This window comes from Sinohyriopsis cumingii, unplaced genomic scaffold, assembly GCF_028554795.1.
Source record: "Sinohyriopsis cumingii isolate HCF-2022 unplaced genomic scaffold, ASM2855479v2 utg000940l, whole genome shotgun sequence".
Lineage (NCBI taxonomy): Eukaryota > Metazoa > Mollusca > Bivalvia > Unionida > Unionidae > Sinohyriopsis > Sinohyriopsis cumingii.
The window spans coordinates 963,328-984,295 of record NW_028315945.1 but is presented as its reverse complement, the minus strand read 5'-3'; positions in this window follow the sequence as shown (position 1 = coordinate 984,295).

Genomic DNA, 20,968 nt, shown 5'->3' with positions numbered 1-20,968 from the left:
GAACTGAATTACAGAAAAACAAACTTCGTTATGTTTGTCCTTAAGTAAATGATCTACAAAACTCACAAAGTAATCGCCAAGTTATTAGCCTTTGCCGTGATAAAGACAAGACGGTCTCCTCACCAAGACGAAATAACATTTCATGACATGATACCATCACTCAAGCACGGGCTGAAGAGATTAGCTGCCACTCAGCGTAATGAAGACCTCGTAGTCACCAGCATAATCATTTGCAGCAGGTGTTTAGGCGTTCATCAATATTTTGTAGAAGATACTTCGTGCTAATTGCTTGTGTTATTGCCATCTTGACGACAATTGCCTGCCCGTTACTCTGTCGCCTGTGTATTTCTGTCTGGCCAGCTTTAATAGACCACAAGGACGAAAGAGGCTATAGGCTGACTTGATCGGTAGAGAGAAAAACAGATCAAGAAGTGGAGCGGGAATATGAAATCTCACTTTGAAAGAATTATTTTCCAAAATATGTTCAAAGTACAGTGAATGTTAAGCTAGATGGAACAGGTGTATACTGATTCATTATATCAGAAATCATAAAGCAAAGACACAGTTAAGACCCAGTTTCGAAAAAGAACATACAAGTCTTACAAAATCACTTATTGGCTGTACAAAATATGTACGATGCTATATATTGTTATCAACATTTTGAATAAAGCTGCCTTTGCTTTTTTAAAGACATTAATGAAATAATTCAGCATACAATTTCGTTTCTCAGCTCTCTTTTATGAAAAAGCGAACAAAGAAACATATAATATAAAAGCAAATATACACAACCTAAATGAAGTGCTCAGGCTGACTATTCCGCATATAAAATAGCAAACATAAGACGGATATACTGATGTAAAAAAGAGACTACATCCCCGATCAAACCTCTCATTCACGTCTTTTCTGGGAGTGTTTTCTTGCTTTCGTATACTTCGAGAAAGATATCAAATCATGTTTAACGAAGAAAATGATGCATGAAAGAAAGTACAAACACATATGTATCACACAATTTATAATGCGGAATAGAAAGCACAAACACATCTGTATTACTCAATTCATAATGCAGGACAGACAATACAAACATATATGTATCTCTCAATTCATAATGCGAGACAGAAAACACAAATATATGTATCACACAATTGATAATGCATGACAGAAAGCACACACACACACACACACACACACACATATATATATATATATATATATATATATATTACTCAATTCATAATGTGGGACAGAAAACACAAACACATAGTTGTATCGCTCAATTCATAATGCATGACAGAAAGCACAAACACATATGTATCACTCAATTCATAATGCGGGACAGACAGCACAAACACACATGTATCTCTCAATTCATAATGTGGGGCAGAAAGCACAACTATGTAGAACTCAATTCATAATGCGGGACAGAAAGCATAAAGAAATATTTCTATACACAATTGTTAGAGGAAAAATGTTTTAGGCCCATAACTCACTCTAGCTCGCAATGCATTTTTCTCACTGGAACTTTGCACATGTGTGCATCTGTGATTGTAACCTAGGTGTGCATCTGTGATTGTAACCTACGTGTGGATGGTTAAACCATATACAGACGGATGTAAACTGATAACTGCTCACTCGACCTTTTACTGCCTGTAAATCAATTAACTCCTTTGGGGCTCTAGCGCCACGGTTCCATATCTGTGCGTGAATACGTCGGTAGGTTTTCTGTTGACCAGCACTGTTTCGAACTCTGTCGTCGTACTCGTTTTATATTCCATGGCCACCGACAACAGATTGGCATTTGTGCTTAGACGACTTTGGACGGCAGCGAGAATTTATTAATAAGTGCGAATACAATGATTCCATGCCGGCTTTGAGTTAATATTGACACATCAGGGTAGTTATAAGGGTCCGATTTCGATTTGGCCCGTGACAAGATTATATCAGAGTGTATATGCGGTTTTTGTTACACCCTGTTCACGCAGATATCGGCACACAATCGCCAACGATTTAGGCATTCACTTTCAGCCGACCATGTGTCTACATCGTCATGACGTAGCTGTTCAAAATCCACCACTCATATGTAATCATAAATCTTAAACACAAACCCCCCAAAAAACGTTAAGTACCCTTCGAACTGGATGTCATCTCAAAATACCCTTATGGACACATGTTGAGTCATTCGAACTGGATTTCATCTCAAAGTACCCTTCCGGACAGAGGTTGAGTCCTTCGAATTGGATTTCATCTCAGGCGACTAGTGATGTTGATACTGTTAAAGTGAAAAGCTGTACAACAAGATTGCCTTGTTTGTCGATATTTGATATTAGTGTCTGCCAATCAAGATACCGTTGATCATTTATCAAGTTTGACAACATACCCTACCCACCTTTACTTCTGGTTATGACAAGAACTATGATACGGACTCTCGAACCTTTAAGATGTGATGTTTAGGTATGTCAAAGCCATTTTTAAGAGACTGGTAAACAAGCCGGCCTTTAATAAGGGTTAGAAGTCCGGTTTTTATCTGCTTATTTTGGTCACTATTCCTCCAGCATGTTACAACGTGTATTAGCTACGGTATAGCTGCGCGGCCTTTGCATCTACGTATTGCTTAAACTCATTATTAGCGACACCAACGTAGTCTTTGATAAAGGCAACCGACACGCTCTTATTTCCTCATTTTCAGTGATTTCGCATTTCGCGATTTTATTCCGCAGCTTTAATACGAAATCACTGATGTCCACTATTACGACTTTATGGTCCTTATCTAAGTAACAAAAAAGAGCGAAAACCTGCATGTATTGTAAAATTTACCAAATACTTTATTTCGCTAGAATACAAATTTAAAGTTTAAAATGAACTTACAGTATTGTGAATTAAATTCCGAATAGTCCTAAAAATCTATTTGAAGTTCAAATGTATAAAGTTCCAAATGATTTCAGTGGTTTTCCAAATAAATTACGATATTGAATAAGCTCATGTGCATGAAGTCTAGAATGTGCCCATGGTCTGTAATGTGGAGGTGTATTAACAGTTCTGATGTAAGACAATAATATATATAAAGCAAACGTCCCTTGAATGATTTAATAATGATTCGAAAATAATGATTTGGTTCAAGTAGCATTTATGAACACTTTGTTATTACAGTGTATAATTTAATTCAATAAATGCACCTAAATTAAAACTGAAAACACTAATAAGGCTGTTTCCACTTCGGCTGTTAAGGTAGGAATCAATAATATTGAAGTTAACAACATTAATGTAAAATGTTAAGACACGGTAATTCAGCCGGATGTAGGACTGTTTTATTTCTGAAAGATTATAAGTTGTCAACAAAATCAGGAATGGTATGATAAAACTACTACGGGTTTTTACAGGGGCATAAATGATCCCCATTCTGTCCTACTTTCAGATGCAAATATATGTTCACCTAAAATATTAATGGATAGGAATATTTAATCTATAATCACAGAGAAAAAATTACCTATGTATTATGTTCTTTACCAAACAAAAATGTCACTAGTCAGGTAGACTATTAACATGACTTTGAACAAAGTTCAGTTACAAAATACAGATATGCATAACGTATAGTCATTGAGAAAAGCCAACAAACAATACAAGTTAAATATACTTGACGCCACCTTTAACGTCTTCATTTTTCCAGTTTTGTCTTGAAAACTCACAAGCTAGTTTGCTCGACTCCAATATTAGTTCTGTTGCTTAACTCGATTAAATCGGCTTTAATAGCAAACCTGATCAGATACACATCAGCATCACGTTGGATCGCTGCGCTTACAATGTGGATAATCAATGGCTTAACGTGTTTGTGCAAGCCTGTGTGAATCAAAATAGAGTAAATGTCGAGGAGTTGCTGAATGCCTCTGGGGTCCTGATGATGCATCCAGGTTAACGATTCAGGTGTCCCGCGTGCTGTGGGATCATCAATACAAGTTCATCTAACATAAAGACTCCTCGAAAATACTTTATTTACTTTGTCATCGCGAGTAAATAAAGGTTGGTCAATGGACGCACGTTTCCCTTTGCGTTCTTTACTTTCGCACGCTAGTTTTCGCTTAGACCAACCGTTACTTAATTATTTTACCTTATTTGAATTGTGATGTTCAAACATAACGAGTACGAGGAAACTACTACGGGTTTTCACAGGGACATCAATGATTCTCATTCTGTCAATCTGATCCCTCTAACAACAGCATTTTACAAAAAGGAAAGCAATGCATCTGTATAATGTATAGGGCTAACGCTGCGTAACAAGGTCCAAGTATTTCAACGAAAAATAATAAATAGGGTGCAACGAAACAAAGTCTTTTCTGGGAAATCTGCAGACCTGCATCAATGTTTTAATGCCGGTGCCTGTAGGACAGAACCTTGTGACATGCACCTGCAATGTGATTGTGTGTGAAGTCAACCAACCTTTCTTCAGAGGTTTCCTGATCACAGTTTGATCGAAAAGAAACTTTTAACACTCCAAAACAGGGGAAATCATTGTACTAGTTAGGTGTCCGTCGAATACATGCTATCTAGTTTGAAACGCAACCAACGTGTCTTGGTGCGCTTAGACCTTGCTGGGTAGCTATTTTCCATGAAAACTGCTAAATGCTTTGTTCTGTCGTGTCTGTGGCGAGCGTAAGAAAGGACTGTGGCAATGTTCCCCCATAAAAGACAACAAGCGCATTTATGTGATGAGTGAAGGGGTTATCAATGGCATCCATGATATTATTTTCGACAGCACGACATTGCCATCATTGAAACCATCATCAAACCAAATTGCATTGTCCAATTGCCTTTTTGTTATAACATGATGGTGTGTTTTGCTCCGAAAATAGCATTCTGGACATTTCTGCAAAACTAGAATATATTACTGTGAGGAATCAAAACTTGTCCTTTGTACTGCATACATCCAAGTTTGCAATTTTCAGTGATGGTAGCCAGTATAAGGGTGTCGCCAATGTCAGGTATGGCATGCATATCAGCATATTGCGGGTCAAGGAAAGCACCCGGGTCAATTTGATAGGTATGATGTGTATGTTCAGATCCATACTTGTGAAACATACATGGTCACCGAATCTAGCATAATCATCACTGTATTTCTGTTAGTCCAATAATTGTCGTGGCGATGTAGATTTCAGTTCCATCGAGGAGATAACATGAGCTGATGAACATCAAGATGATACATTTACTGACAAACTCAATCCGTGGACCTTCTCTGTAATCAGCACCATCATTCTGTCTAAGTTTTCCATCGATTTCCATGAAGGTCTCACATGAGAGAAAATACCCGGAGGTGTCATTCATTTGTAATTTTAGTCGGTCTCTTTGATTAGTAACCTTAGCCGGGCATGAACAATAATGAAAATATATTTTACATTGATCTGTAATCACAGGCGTGTCCATGACTAATGCTATGTAGGCTACTACTATGACCTTTGTCAGAGGTGACACATTAAACATTATTGGTTTAGTATAATACCTTTTCGCGAGACGTCTTAGGTGGATTTAAAAATCGCATTTAGGTTCGTCCACAACTGTAATCCGAATCCCATTGCCGGATTGCAATGATCGAATCCATGCTAACTGGTGCTAACTAGCTAAACGTCGCGAAGCAACTTCAACGATGACTTTACTAAACGGTGTTAGCATTATTGCTGTTGATGGAAGCAATATGAAATCCCGTGACCCGATACTTGATAGGCCTGAAAGGTTCAGTCGGTTACTAACACTGATGTCGTCACAGTCATCCCATGTGTATTGCGATACTGTTCCCATGAATACGATTCTTTTGTTGGCGTTAAGCTTAATAACATCTTTGTGGTTAACCAAAATCTATTCTGACTAACGGCTGTCCAGTTTCAACATCATACTATCGAGATTCGACTGCAATGACAGAGCTGAGTGTAGATTCGAGTTTTCGCATATATATTTTAGAGTATACGCCTGTCATCAACGAAATCCTCCGTTGGATCTCTTTATTGAACGAGTCAATGATGTGGAAGTTGAATAACATTCCAATTCGTGCCACCATTTGGGGAAAATACAAACAAGTTATTCCCGTTAAGGAGTTCAAATGGTGTTGAATGAAAATTAGACGAATTGTAATAAATGCGTACCGTTAGTAGCGCGATTTCGTGTGTGGGGGATTGCTCTGCAGTAATTAGCCTAGAGATTACCACGTATAATTCTTGTTTCGTAGAAGAGATTGTAATCGTTGAGGTAAGATTTGAGGATGCATTTGTATCCACACTCTGCATCCCGGCATATATTTTACCTTAACACACCAGAGAAGTCAACGCCTGGAAATACATCGATTTTTCACCATTTTTATGCTATTTTGGATGGTAATTGTTGTATAAGTTATCATCATACCAACAATTTGTGTCCGATGAAAACTCATGTAACAAATCCAAGTCGGTGTCACGGAACTATGTAAATCCTTTTATTTATTAAATACATATACTCGGGTTTCGTGTTTTGTGTACAACATCACCCAAGGGTGATTTATGTATATTGTACAAAACTTTCGAAATAGTGAGTTCGGTTCATCCTATACCGCACGTGCGAAGTGCTTTCGATCGGAAGAACCGAATACTTTCAGCGCACAGACATATATTGCGGCATAGTCTGTGTAAATATGCCTCACCGTTAGACAAAATCTTTACATTACGGAACGTCTTGTCAGTGAGCGGTCTACTTTAAGGACTTACTCATCTTCAGCTGCAGAGGTATGTGAGTTATTAATTTTTTGTGTATAAGTTATAACTTTTGTACTACCGCGTTTTATTTTTTGTACTTTCTATTTAACTTCGGCTTACGTAGTATCATGCAAATATTTTCTATTCTTGTTTGTGACTCAGTAAGATATATATATATATTAGCACTATATAAAGTTGCATCATTTTTAAAAAAAAAAAACGTTTACTACTGTAGGATTCTTGTCGGGCACGGTGGGTTACATCTGCAATTGTGTATTGTTGTGTAATTATTGTGCCAGTAATGTAATCTGTGTGACTTACCGTATATAACGTCATTGCGTTTGATCGCATATGCCTGTGTCATGCATAATACACGATGTTAAATGTATTTTCAGCTGACCAGAGTGATCGGAGTGGTCGGACTGACCAGAGTGATCGGAGTCATCGTGGTAAAAGCTGTAGAGCTAATCACAGGAATTGACCGTAGGAGCTGTGAAGCTGAGCCATAGCAGCCGTAGAGCTGATTAAAGTGTTGCTAGTCGAGTAGCAGGTGATCGGGCGTTGCTGACCGTGATTGGTGGGCGCTTATTGCCTGATTGACCAACCTCTGGAATACTCTCTGCTTGATTTACCAGTGTGACTGTTAGCCACGTGTTCTGGTGACGGAGTGTGTAACTCCATACATGTAATCTTTAACCCGTGGGTCAGTCTTTGGGGTTTGTAATACCCAGTGTGGTTTTGAGGCTATACATCTATCCCTTTGTTTTCATCATTTTCATTTTTGAGGGAATATATTTTTACCATATGAGTAAAATGCCTGTTTTTACTATTTGAGTAAAACACATCATTCTTTCGTTGTGAAATTGCTATGACTCATTCACCCCTTGTGTTTGTACTGTGTATAGTCATTTATTTGTATTTTTATTATTTAGTTCGTGCGGATTATGTTAATTGATCCAATATTTGGATATTATACGTACGTATTAATCATAATTATTTTCTCATTCATCATTAAACATTGTTTTTGCATCACCATTAAGTGGTCTGTTGTAAATCCGAAATCCCACGCGGTTATCTTGTTACACTCGGGTTATAAAAAGCAATCTAAGATGTCCGATTTGGGGCAAAGATGTTTACGTTCGTGAGGCCTTTCAAGTTTAATAAAACTTGGTGGTGATATCACTGTTGTATTAACAAATCGAACGGGGGTGCAGCGAAACAAATATCTTTTTGCAAAGCTTTCGACTCTGTCCGGGACCCAGATACAATTACTGTGCTCCTTAAATATGACTAGACGTACGACTGGATCCAATAATATATTAATACCCGGAGAAGGACCTGTCAACCACTTCGAAGCAGGAATTAATCGATATACGTATCTGTCAACGAGCCGATGTGAGTCTCATTCATAGCCTGACTATGATTGGGCGACCAGCCATCGGTGAAAGAATCGCCAGACAGATTGTCAAAGGAAGGTATGAAGCCAAGATTACATTTGGTGCATCTTACAATTCTCTTATAGACAAAGAGATGAGGTGGTGAAAGTGTGGGTCAAGCACATTGATATGACAGTCCATGACTTTCAAGGGTCCACGATATGCTACAGTCCACGCACTAACTGGAAAAGTGAAGCTGCCGTTGAAAGGTTAGCGAGTAAGGCAGCTTAACCTACCAGTGCCAAGGACAGTTTTCCTTGGATAGGTTGGTGTGAGGCACCCAGCAAAGTTTACCAGGCTAAGCCTTTATTTCCCAATATCATCGGTACGCGGAATCACATAAAAAAGACGCATGTACCGTCGGTGATTTATTCAGCATATAAAAAGAAGAAGAACCGCTGTCATCCAAAGATTCAACAAGTGTCGCAGACACATTCAAACGTATCGAGATATCAGCAATGTTTACATGTGGATCAAGTTAAACATTTTGCTGGGCCGTTGCTGGCGAGACCACATGTGTAGTTGCGTCGTGGACAAGTCTGCATTAATAACTATGATGCCTTGTGGGACGATTTACAATTATTTAGGCATCAGTACGCGCTGAAATTGTTGTTGAATCGTGAAGCGCATGCTCGCGTAACAGAGCGGTCTCGCGAATGGGTGACACGGCCTCTGTCCATCATAGTAGTGTTGAACAATGAAAAGACATGAATGACTGGTTTAAAACCTCTGGCGCGAAGCGGCAGAAGACTTTCACAGCCACGTGAACCAAAGCAATTTGGTTCGGCGCCTGTATGCACATGGAGAGCTGGAATGTGGACAACATCGTGCTACCGACCCGGTATCTTGCATTTACAATGTAAGACCGATTTGACATTCCAGGATAACAATTGCTCTACCATCTGGCGCTTTGGACGAACAAGCAAGTTTTGGCTCTGTAGACCAAATACCAAAAAGAGCGTTTGTTCGGCGAACGCGCAATTAACGAAAAGATTTATTTTGGTATTTAAGCAAGGCAGGATGCATAGGTAGTGATTATATCAGGGTATCCAAACTTACCTTGGTACAAATGTAGACAGCTATAGGCTCTTTATTTGACCAAATAAGACTTACCACCTGTGCATTCTGACAATAAAATTCCTTGTTCACCGTCCCAGACAGATCAAGGCTGACTCGTTTTAGCATGTTTTCCATACCTTTTCGGAAAAGAGCATTGTTCATCAGCTTGAAGAAGTTCTTTTCAAATTCTGTCGTGTTTGCAGTTTGCAGATCAGTATTTATTTTATTTTGTAAGAGGCCATCCAAACTCGTTGGCGAAATCTTAACACCCAGTGGACTTTACACACAGGCACACAGACACATGCATACAGACACAGGTACAATTGCAGGTTTCGTACTTAGAATACGAAGTTGAGTATCAGGCGCAGATTGGGGTGTTTTGTTTTGTTTGAGCTTACTAAAGCGATGCTCCTTTTCCACGGTGGATAATTATTGTGGGTCGATGAAGTTCGTAAGGGTATTCTAAATCAGCTTTGAAGAAATATCCTTAGTAGCTGTTTTACTCACTAATGCAGTTCTATGTGTATTTTCCACGTAAACTCGCTTATCATCATCGGTTGCATTATCAGCCATTTGTATAGTTTCTGGGGGTTAAACTATATGGCATACTTGTTTGGGATGGCAGGGTCCTATTCATCCACGAGCGGTTTGCACTAGCAAAATGGTGAGTCTCCATGGAAGTCTCAACGCGAATACCGAATTTCATAAACAGATATTGATCAATACCAGTGAAAAGATCCAAATCCATCTTAGTTTTTAGTAGAAGTTCATCAATGGCCTTACTGGATGCTGAGAAGCAATGTGCGGGGTGGAGCTTATACACGCTCATAGTGGTATCACGAACACGTTGGTACGCAGATATAGATCGTGGTAGCTACCGAGGTTTTGACACCCAATCGCAGACCAGACACTGTTCACGTGCATGTAGTCACCGGGGGAAATATTTTCTCGAAACAGGGATGAATAAAAGGCCTCAATCTGTGCCAAGTGAGTTTCAGAAAATTCTCCCGGTTGCTCATGTACACGAAGGGATATATTTCTTCGCGCGCATGTAAGTTTCATCAAGGGAAGCACCACCGTATCGATGAATAAGCGTAAAGCTCCAAAACAGATCCAACACTTCGAAAAAGTCTTTATCGCGGTACAACATTGGCAGCCTAGTTGCACCATAACATCTGACAAGTGTGGCAAAACTCGGGTAGTACTTGTTCAACATCTTGCATCGCATTTGACGTAACTGCGACTTCCGCGACAACATTCAGACATTTAAAGTCCGCGTTAATCATATATGTTACTTTTATCTTCTGTTCATTTCGTGGGAAATCTTTTTCCAATTTTCTCAATAACACGGATTAACACGTTTAGTGTATTCGTATGTGGAAGCCTCGCTTCTCATGGTGAATAGTCGAATTAGATGAAGGAATATGCCCAAAGTAAACTTATTAATAGCGATATGGGTGTTGAGTCGTTTATCTTTACTGATGTCAGTAGCCTGAACAGGAAATTCAGTGATACCAAAACTTGAGTTCGCCCAGTCGCTCTTTGTTCTTTCAAGGCTGGTCTGTATGATTGCTTGCAGGATGAAGCCCGGATACGATTTCCCATTTAAAAAACGGTTATTTATTACTGCTCATGATAGAGCGTAAGTCTGCTTAATTCTCAAACGCATATTCGGTAGTAATTTTGTAGCGAGTCTTATTTGATATACACTTCTGATGATGGCCCGGTAATCTTGAAGACCACTAGAGCACTTGTATAACTTGAATTCAGGTTCTTTGCATATTTATGGACCATACATAACAGCTTTGTCGGCAATAGTACGTTCGATACGGCGAATGTTTACCAAATCAGCGACGACGCGGGTAATATCAGGATGTTTGGCCCTTCAATGACTTTTAATATGTACATGTGTTGCTGTTGCACGAAGCTTTGTATAGTTCGAACACGGTACCCATGGAGGAAAGCTATTATAAAGCAAGTATACTTGCATTCGCCATACCTTTGGTATCTTTATTTCACATTATCGCACGGATTATTTGAATTGATATACAACTGATTTACAGTTGCCGTAAACAGCCAGGTGTGGTTTCTTTTGGGAAAGTTGTCTCAGAGCAATCCTTTGGTCATCTACGAGTCCCAATTATAACAATACAGCTTGATATCGTTATTCTACGCTCTTATTCGAATTGCATAAGGTGGTTCACAGTCTGTTTCTATAAATAGCAACTGTTTTTATCTAGACATTGCTAACTTTTTCCGCAAGCGCTGACGATACAGACCCATATGGACCGCAAAGCTGACTATGCAATATGACTCTGATACTACATTCGAGATAGGACTGTACTGTAACAACGTTCTCGTTTTTAAAGCATAAACCTTTGCATCGATCGCGTACCAAAATCATTCAAGCCTCTCTCTCTTTCTCTTTCTCTCTCTCTCTCTCTCTCTCTCTCTCTCTCTATATATATATATATATATATATATAGCTATATATATATATATAATGTGCATTATCATTAGCAAGAGTTATATTTTAAATATTGGTTTCCTAATGAATGGGTTTGTACTGTAGGATGAATCTTTCTAATAGTGTGTAGATCCATTCATAAGTTTCAAGGTTGAGATTTCCATGTCAACGACACGATCTGACTGCAGGTCACATGTATTTTAAAAGGCCAATCCGACCTAATTCTGATTAGCTAGTGAAAAGCAGTTGTTCTTTTTTTACCGGTTCTATGTGCTATCTAAATGGTTCATTGAATCGTCTTTATGTTTTAGTATTTGTGTACTAATCATCTTTATAAGAGACATATTACTTAGAAGTAGGCATTTGTAGTAGTAAAAGCCAGCTTTGGAAGCTATTTAATTATATTCAGAGGATATATTTATTTAATTTAAATACTCTTTGGAATTACAGTGCTCGAAATATTCAGATAAATGAAATAATATCTGTCACGGAAATACTGCGAATTCATTTAAAGACATTTGTATAAATAATAGCTGTCACGGAAATAATGTGAATTTATTTAAAAACATTTGGATGTACAGCTGTATCGGAATTTCTATGAATTAATTAAGGACATTTGGATGTTTAGCTATATTGGAATTACTATGAATTAACATAAAATATTGTTGGTTTTCGCTCTTTTTTGTTACTTATTTTAAGGCTATAGAGTCCTAAACCTATCAAAAAGTGGGTAATGTAATAAGGTTTGTTTATTAATGGTCGCTAGTCACAAGTACGCAGACCAATGCATGAAGTTTCCAGTTCGCTGAGAAAGAAGCATGTCAGTAGTTAAGTGGGCCACTTTACCGTCAATGGGAATTAGCATTACAAGACCCCTTGGGCAACTCTAGCGTCAAGGGAAATTTAACATGGAGAAAAATCGTGGGCAACTCTAGGGACAATGGGAATTTAACATAGAGTTTGGGTCTGTCTAGGGACAAGGGAAATTAACATGGGGAATAGAGTTTGGGCTTTTGGGATTTTTTTTTTTTTTTTTAAACAGTTTTTTTAAATTTAAATTTAAATTTAAATTTAAATTTAAAAAAAAGGGGTAGGCAATGGAAAGGCTATCTCTTTTCGAGAAATATGGCTGGCCCTGAAAAGGGCCTTTGGGTTTATGTTAATGTATTCATTAACATAAATGGTACCGCATTGGTCTTCTTCTTGTCCTTAGGCTACGTCTCACTGTTGGTCCGTAAATCAGCACTCTTTTCAGGCATCCTTGTCTTTCTACGTAGATCCTACGTATCCACAGGCTGGTGTTTGTCCTGTGGACAACGGCCCACTTGGATCGGACATACATGGGTATGTCCGTCCGGAACATCATGGAAGACACAAGCGTAGAAGATTGCACATCGGTCCACATCTTGAAGCGACGAGAACAGGTGAATCAATGCACTGAACTGCGCTTATTTATAGGTAGAGGTAGTATTGAAACGGATTGAGTTCATTCACCAATCCAAACACGCGTTACAAAATTCAGTCAGCCCGCATCCAATCCGAAGAGAGTAGTCTGTGACGTCAGTTGGTCTATATAGATTCGCTAGCGCTTGTGTGCAGTCAATCTATGCGACAGTGATTCAACATGACGGAAACTCAGAAAACGATCCATTGGGGTGCACCAGCAGGGGAGACTGCCCAAGGGAACCCGGACTTACTTTCAGAAGAGGTACATTGGGATTTTGTAGATTTTCTTACCTCGCAAGAATTTGTTCCGGAACCTTCGTTACCTTCTTCATTACCGCAAGTGGAGAATTTTAGACAGAGACAGAAAGAAGAATTGGAGAAATTTATGCAACGACAAAAGGAAGCGGAACAAGCTTTTCTCCTACAGCAACAGCAACAGCAACAAGAAGAGGTAAGAAAAAAACAACAGCAACAACAGCAAGAAGAAGTAGCAGCAAAGAAACAAGAGGGTGAAAATCAAACGGCTACGGTACTGTTGGACATTTTAGCGGAGTTAAGAAGTTTGAAACAAATGTATCAGACTTCTTTATCACGACCGAAGAGAATACGACCTTCCCGAGCTAAACACGCCAACCCTGTGACTAAGCCTGTCGTACCACCCTTAGTGATTTCAACCCAATCATCAGAAGTAGGCCTTGGCCGTGGCAAAGGCTTAAGGCAGTTAAAGTTGATTGGTTAAATTCACTCCTACACCATAAAGAAAAAGGCCCTTTTCAGGGCCAGCCACATTTCTCGAAAAGAAATACAATTTCAATTTGCCAATAACTCAAAAATAAACCCACCCATTTTACCCTTATAGTACGTGTCTGTGTATGAGTGCGTGAGTGTAGCTTCTTATTTTAAAATCAAAAACTCAAAGACACCTACCTTATATCATTCATGTATTCTTTTATCCATTTTTTTACAATCCAATTCACAATTCACCACAGAACACTTTAAAAAGTTTGTACACTTCTTCTTTTTCATTATTTAGTCTCTCTGTTTTTTGAATTTCTTCACCGTTTTTTCCTCATTTTCTTCCCTTCTTCTTTTCTTCTCCTGTTTCTTTGCCTCTTTTAAATAGAATTGTCTTCTTTCTTCCTCTTCTTCCTCTGAAGATCCCTCTCTTCTTCCGAAGAATCCCTCTCTTCTTTTGAAGAATCCTTCTTTTCTTCTGACTCATCTTGTTTCTTTTTTGGGCAATCTGGAGACCAATGTCCTTTTTCTTTACAATAATAACAGGTATGTTGACTTTTGTCTTTTTTAGCCCCTGTTTTTGTTCTTTTTTGACGGTCTGGACACTCTGAAGACCAATGCCCTTTCTTCTGACAGATATAGCAAGTATCTTGACTTTTATCTCGAAAGGAAGGAGAGTAGTCTGTCGGCTGGTCTGAAGAGAATTTTCTAATGACCCCTCGCAAAGCTCTGACGAAACGTTCCATCTGGGTAGTCTCTTCCATCGTTGTGCTCAGCTTGAGAGTGAAATGAATAGTGAAAGGACAAGACACACACCCCTTTTATATACGCTGGTTTGCCAAGACTATAAATTAGTCTATGGTGTTTAAACTTGAGTCATTTTGCACTCAAGATGAAACGATCCCATTCATTCGAGAAGAAAGAAGAAGAAGAAAGTAAGAGGCAGAAACGTGATCTATCGCCTCGTACCAGGGCTGAAATCTTGGCACAAATTCATGCCAGTGATTTTGAAGAGGACATGAGTGAACCAGAATCCGAACCCTCTAAACCAAGTTCACCACCCTTAGTCAACCCTGAAAAGTACTATTCCATTCGAGAGACGGAAAAGCGCTCCTCTAGAAAATTTAGAACCACGGCTTACACCTACACGGTGAAGTTTAAAGATTTCAAGTCCGACGTACCCTTGGAGAAAACAGAAAGGTTTATCACCGAGATGTGTGATTCTTTGCTCACTGCACTCAAGCGACAATGTCAAGCCAAAGAAGACGATCGCTTGACACTATCCATAGATCACGACGGTTTGAAATCCCCTGTTTGGATCGAGTTTAGCAGACCCGCAGAACTGACCCCTTCCAAAGTCATGGACAATATACAACACGTACAACAATCTAATGACCAGTTTGACATCACCGATGGTAAAGCCACACTGAAAATGGCCCACGTCTCTCCTCCTCAAGGGACAGGACGCAAAAAGATGTTATTGGTGGACGACCTTCGCAACACCAAAAAGAGTCTCGTCCGAATTAACAACCCTCAAGACCAGATGTGTTTAGCCAGGGCCATCGTGGTGGGACGAACCTATGCCAACAAGAACGACACGGTAGAATGGAAAAGAACCTGGAACACTATTCAACAATCCGACCGAGCCAAACAACGAAATGAAGCAGAACTCCTGTTGCAACAAGCTGGCCTGTCCAAAGACACACCTTGTGGCATTCCTGAGATGTAAAAATTGCAAGATGCCCTAGCTCCACGCTACACCTTGAAAGTACACCCTCAAGAAATGCGCGGGTCTCTGTTGTTTCGAGGCCAAGACTTTAAGGACGGAAAATACATTCATGTTTATCATCACGATGACCATTTCGATACCATTACCAGTATCACCGGATTCCTGGGATACAGATATTACTGTGAGAAATGTGACTATGGTTATAATAATCGAGAGCAACACAAGCATTGTGGATGGAAATGCCCAGGATGTTTGGCCTCTCCACCCTGTCTGAGCGAAGAACCAGTGCCTTGTTCGACTTGTCTGCGCACGTTTGTCAGCCCTACCTGTTACCAACAACATTTGAAAACACAAGGTTCACAGAAGAAATGTGCTTGTCAACTCCTGAGATTGTGCCCTACGTGTAGACAAGGCATACGTACCAACAATGCCAAGGCACACGTATGTCGAGGAAAGAAAAAATGTCACATTTGTCACCACATCGTGGACTTGGAACACCAATGCTACGTGCAAAAATACCAACCCCCACCAGAGAAAGAGGATGGTCACAAGAAGAAAGGCAATTTCATCTTTATCGATTTCGAATGCATGCAAGAGACTGGCATTCACATTCCTAATTTCTGCGTGGCTCATCGAGCGTGCGAGAAGTGCATTCAAGAACCTATCTTCAGTCATTGCCCTCACTGCAGCAAGATTCCTGGAGGACGTGAAAAAATCTTTCGGGGACCAAACACGTTAGCCGATTTTGCCCAATGGATCTTAGACCCCATCGACAAGACGTGGAGCCAAGAGGACATCGAACGTTACGGAGATTGTCATCGTCATGCCACGGTGATGGCTCACAATTTCTCCGGATACGATGGACAGTTTCTTTTGAGGTACTATACGGAACATGGCACCGAACGTCCTAAAGTGATTTTGAACGGAGCCAAAATCATTTTCATGCAAGTGGGACAAGTACAGTTTAAAGATTCGATGAGTTACTTGGCCATGCCTTTGAGCCGAATGCCTAAAACGTTTGGAATGACAGAAATGGCTAAAGGGTACTTTCCACACTTTTTCAATACGGAAGCCAATCAACATGCTGTTCTACCCCATTTGCCTGAGGCTCACTATTACGACCCCGACAACATGCGTACCGAACAACGAGAAGCTTTCTACGCTTGGCACCAAGCTCACGCCTCGGACCCTTTCGACTTTCAGGAAGAAATGTTAAAGTATTGTCGTTCCGACGTGGACATTTTACGGCGTTGCTGTGGAAAATTTCGAGAACTGTTCATGGAACACGGAGGGGTCGATCCTTTGAAAGAAGCTTGCATCATTGCCAAAGCGTGTTCCTTAGTGTACCGCCAACGATTCATGCCTGAAAACACCGTGGCTGTCATCAGTCCTCAAACGACCCACTATGTCAAGCGTCAATACTCGGTCAAAGCCCTACGTTGATTACATTACTTGTTCGACAAGGAAGACAAATGGATTCAGCATGCCCGCAACGGAGGAGGCGAAAAGACCATCGGAACGTATTCGGTAGATGGCTGGGACTTGGAAAACTCCAAGATCGTGTACGAGTTTAACGGTTGCTTATTTCACGGATGTCCGTCTGTTACCCTGACCGTGACACTAAAAATCAGTTTTTGCAACGAACCATGGAAGACTTGTACCAGGACACTTGTCAGCGACGCCTAAAGTTAGAACAGCAAGGATATCAAGTGGTGGAAATGTGGGAACACGAGTACGATCACCGTTTGAAAACCGATCCCGAGTTTAAACGCCTCGTGAAAAGTTACCAGTTCATGGACCCGCTGAACCCGAGGGATAGTTTCTACGGAGGAAGGACCAATGCCACCTGTTTGCTGTACCAAGCCGACGAAGAGAAAGGAGAAGAAATCAAATACTTGGACGTGTGTTCGCTGTATCCCTACGTGTGCAAATATTGTCGCTTTCCCGTAGGGCACCCGCAATTGTTGACGGAACACATCGACCTGAAAAACATTCGACAATATGAAGGCTTGATCAAGTGTAAAGTTTTGCCTCCCACGAACCTATACCATCCCGTCTTACCTCACCATTGTCAAGGCAAACTGATGTTTCCCTTGTGCCGTACTTGTGCCGAAACGTGCAACCAGGACCAACCTTGCCATCACAGCCAGGAAGAACGGGCCTTGACGGGAACCTGGGTCAGCGTGGAATTGTTCAAAGCTCTGGACATGGGATACCAACTGTTAGAAGTGTACGAAATTTGCCACTTTCCCAAGACACAACAGTACCACAAGGGTGACCCTACTCAGAAAGGCATTTTCGCCGACTACGTGGATGCCTTTTTGAAACTGAAACAAGAAGCCAGCGGCTATCCTTCCTGGTGTCACACTCCCGAAGACCAAATACAATTCAAAGAGAAATACTATGCACAAGAAGGCATATCTTTAGACCACATCGAAAAAAACGAAGGCAGGCGATCGTTTGCCAAAGTGATGTTAAATTGCTTGTGGGGTAAAATGGCACAACGACCGTGTTTACCCAAGACGGAATATTTGACAGAACCTTCCCGCTACTTCCAGATGATTCACGACAAAACCAAATACATGAAACACGTGGACGTCGTTCGAGAGGATTTGATCTTGGTCAATTACGAAGAAGATCTGGACTTTGTACAAGACGACCCTTTTGGAAATGTCATCATTGCGGCTTACGTGACAGCTCATGCTCGCTTAAAATTGTACGAAGCTTTAGAACTGTTAGAAGAACGCGTCCTGTACTTTGACACGGACAGTTGCATTTACATCCATCACCCGATTCAACAGCACCCTGACATCGAAGGAGACCGTTTAGGAGCCTGGACAGACGAGCATCCCGACGACAAGATTCTAAGTTTCGTCAGTGGTGGTCCCAAAAATTACGGCTACGAATACCGGGACAAACAAGAAGTGCACACGACGTGCAAAGTGAAAGGACTGACTCTGAATCATCGTACCAGTCGAGTGGTCAACTTTGGGGTATTGAAAGAAGCCTTGCAATCGGGAGAGGATGGAAACTTTAAAGTGACCACTTATCAACCGAACAAGATTGTACGTTTACCCACTCACCGCATCGTCAGTCGGCCCCTGGAAAAAATCTATCAAATCGTGTACCAGAAGCGAGTGAGACTTCCCAATCACTTTACGTTGCCGTACGGTCACATCGATATTGGTCAGCATATAAAAAGGGACAACGTCCAAGATCATTGTTCATTGAAGCAACTTACCATGTCGTTGACGAAGAAGAAACCAGATTGGTTAGGAGTCAAATGTTGGACATCACCGAGACCAGGGTTTTGAGGCTTGGACACAAGAGGTGGCCCAGTATGCACGAGAGTTATTCAAGGAAAAAAGTTACTTTTCAACCTGTGTTAGTGACGGTGCCAGAAGAACCCGTCACCCAGGACAGGACTGTCGTGGACAGGCCTGAAAGACCATTTCGGGAGGATACTTGTGTGACCTTACCCCTACTATAGAACTGGTTAGAACTTTACCCAAAACATGTTGTACAGACACTTGTGTTTATTCCACGTTCATGGTTATCATGTGCCTTTTATTGTTGTAATTAAGCCTTTGGCTTTTATGCATTTTTGTCTTTCGTATTCATGTTTGAAAAAAAATTCAATAAACGTGTTCTGAAAAAGTATATAAACTCTTGTCTTGTTTGTTTTTCGTGTCACAAGTGACATTTCTCACACTATGGCTACCTCTGCTGTCTCTGCTCCCTCTTCCTCTACTGTCTAAGTCATCGACGAACACTTAGACCGTGCCAGTTGGGAGGCTTTGTATCTTCGCCATCCCTTTAACATGCTCATTGCTGGACCTAGCGGTTCAGGCAAAACCGAATTCGTCAAACGTTTGATCGAACATAAACATCATTTGATCGATCGACCCCCTCAACGAATCGTGTGGTGTTACAAAGAGTGGCAATCGGCGTACAGCCTCTTGCGAGAAAGTCAAGGCGATTCCATCGTGTTTGTGGAAGGCATTCCTAAAGAAGACGATGGCATCGTCTCTGACTCCCGTCTAACCCATTTGGTCATTTTCGACGACATGTTAGGAGAAGACGAAGAAGAAATTAAACTGGTTCACGCGCAAAGGGCATCACCGTAATGCCAGTGTCGTTTACATCACCCAAAATTTGTTTCAACAAAGTAAAGCCCATCGCACCATCAGTCTCAATGCGCATTACGTGGTCTTGTTTAAAAGCCCTCGAGATAAATCGCAAGTGCAAGTCTTAGCCAAACAGTTAGGAACGCCTTGGCTGACTCAGGCGTACGACGATGCCACTCAAACGCCACACGCCTATTTACTCGTCGATTTGAAACCTACGACTCCCGAGGATTTGCGATTTCGTACCCACTTGTTTCACCACTGGTGCCAAGACGGAGGGCCTGTCCTGTACACGTCTCCGTCCTCGACTTCATTTCACTTCACATAAAAAAATCTATAAAAACCTCAGACCCTTTTTCGTCTGTCTCACACTCAGTGCGAACATGACGTCCCTTCAGTCGCATCTTCCCGTCAAATTGATTCGTGCCTTGTATGGCATCAGTCGAGAAAAAGATCCACAAATACGAGCTCGTGTCTTAGAAGCTAGTCTCAAAGAAGTCTTACGATGGTTCACGGTGACGGCACGTCAATTACTCCAAGGAATCATTCAGATTCCTCATCAAACCAAACGCTTTTTCGATCGAAACAAAGTGGCTTTGGTCCAACTGGCCGATCCCCGCATCGACACTCAAACCAAAAAACAAATCATTTTGAAACCTGGAGGGAGCGGTACTCTAGGAGGGTCATCATTCGCTCACTCTTAAGATGGGATCCTAATACCCCCAAAGTTATACCCAAGACAAAAGTCCAACGAAGCCCCAAGAAGAAAAAGACCAGGTCCCCAAGGAGAACTTCTCCATTGGCAGGGCCCTCCTCTGACCAGACACCACCACCCCGCAAAAAGAAAAGAAGCCCCCAGAAAAAGAAACAGAGAAAAATTCCCCAGAGAAAGAAAAGTCCACAGAAAACTAGTCGCAAGAGAGGCACTTCGGCCAGGACGCAACCTTACACTCGCAAACCACGACCTGCCACGGCGGTGACTGCGTCTCCGGCAGCCTCACGTTTGTCCACTTCTCCGTTAATGACACCCAGAACTGAAGAGTACTTGGAGACGTTGATCACACCAAGAACTTTTCCGTTGATGACCCCCAAAAGAACTTCCCCAGTGGCAGGACCTTCCAATTTAGTGGCAGTGGCTGCTGCTCACAAAGTACCTTCTCCCAAAATCAAAGTTCAAGAAAGATCGGGCATGTTACAAGGTTTACTGGATTTGTCCAAGCAAGAACTGGCTCGATTTAGTCCGTTACGTACCCCTGCACGACGTG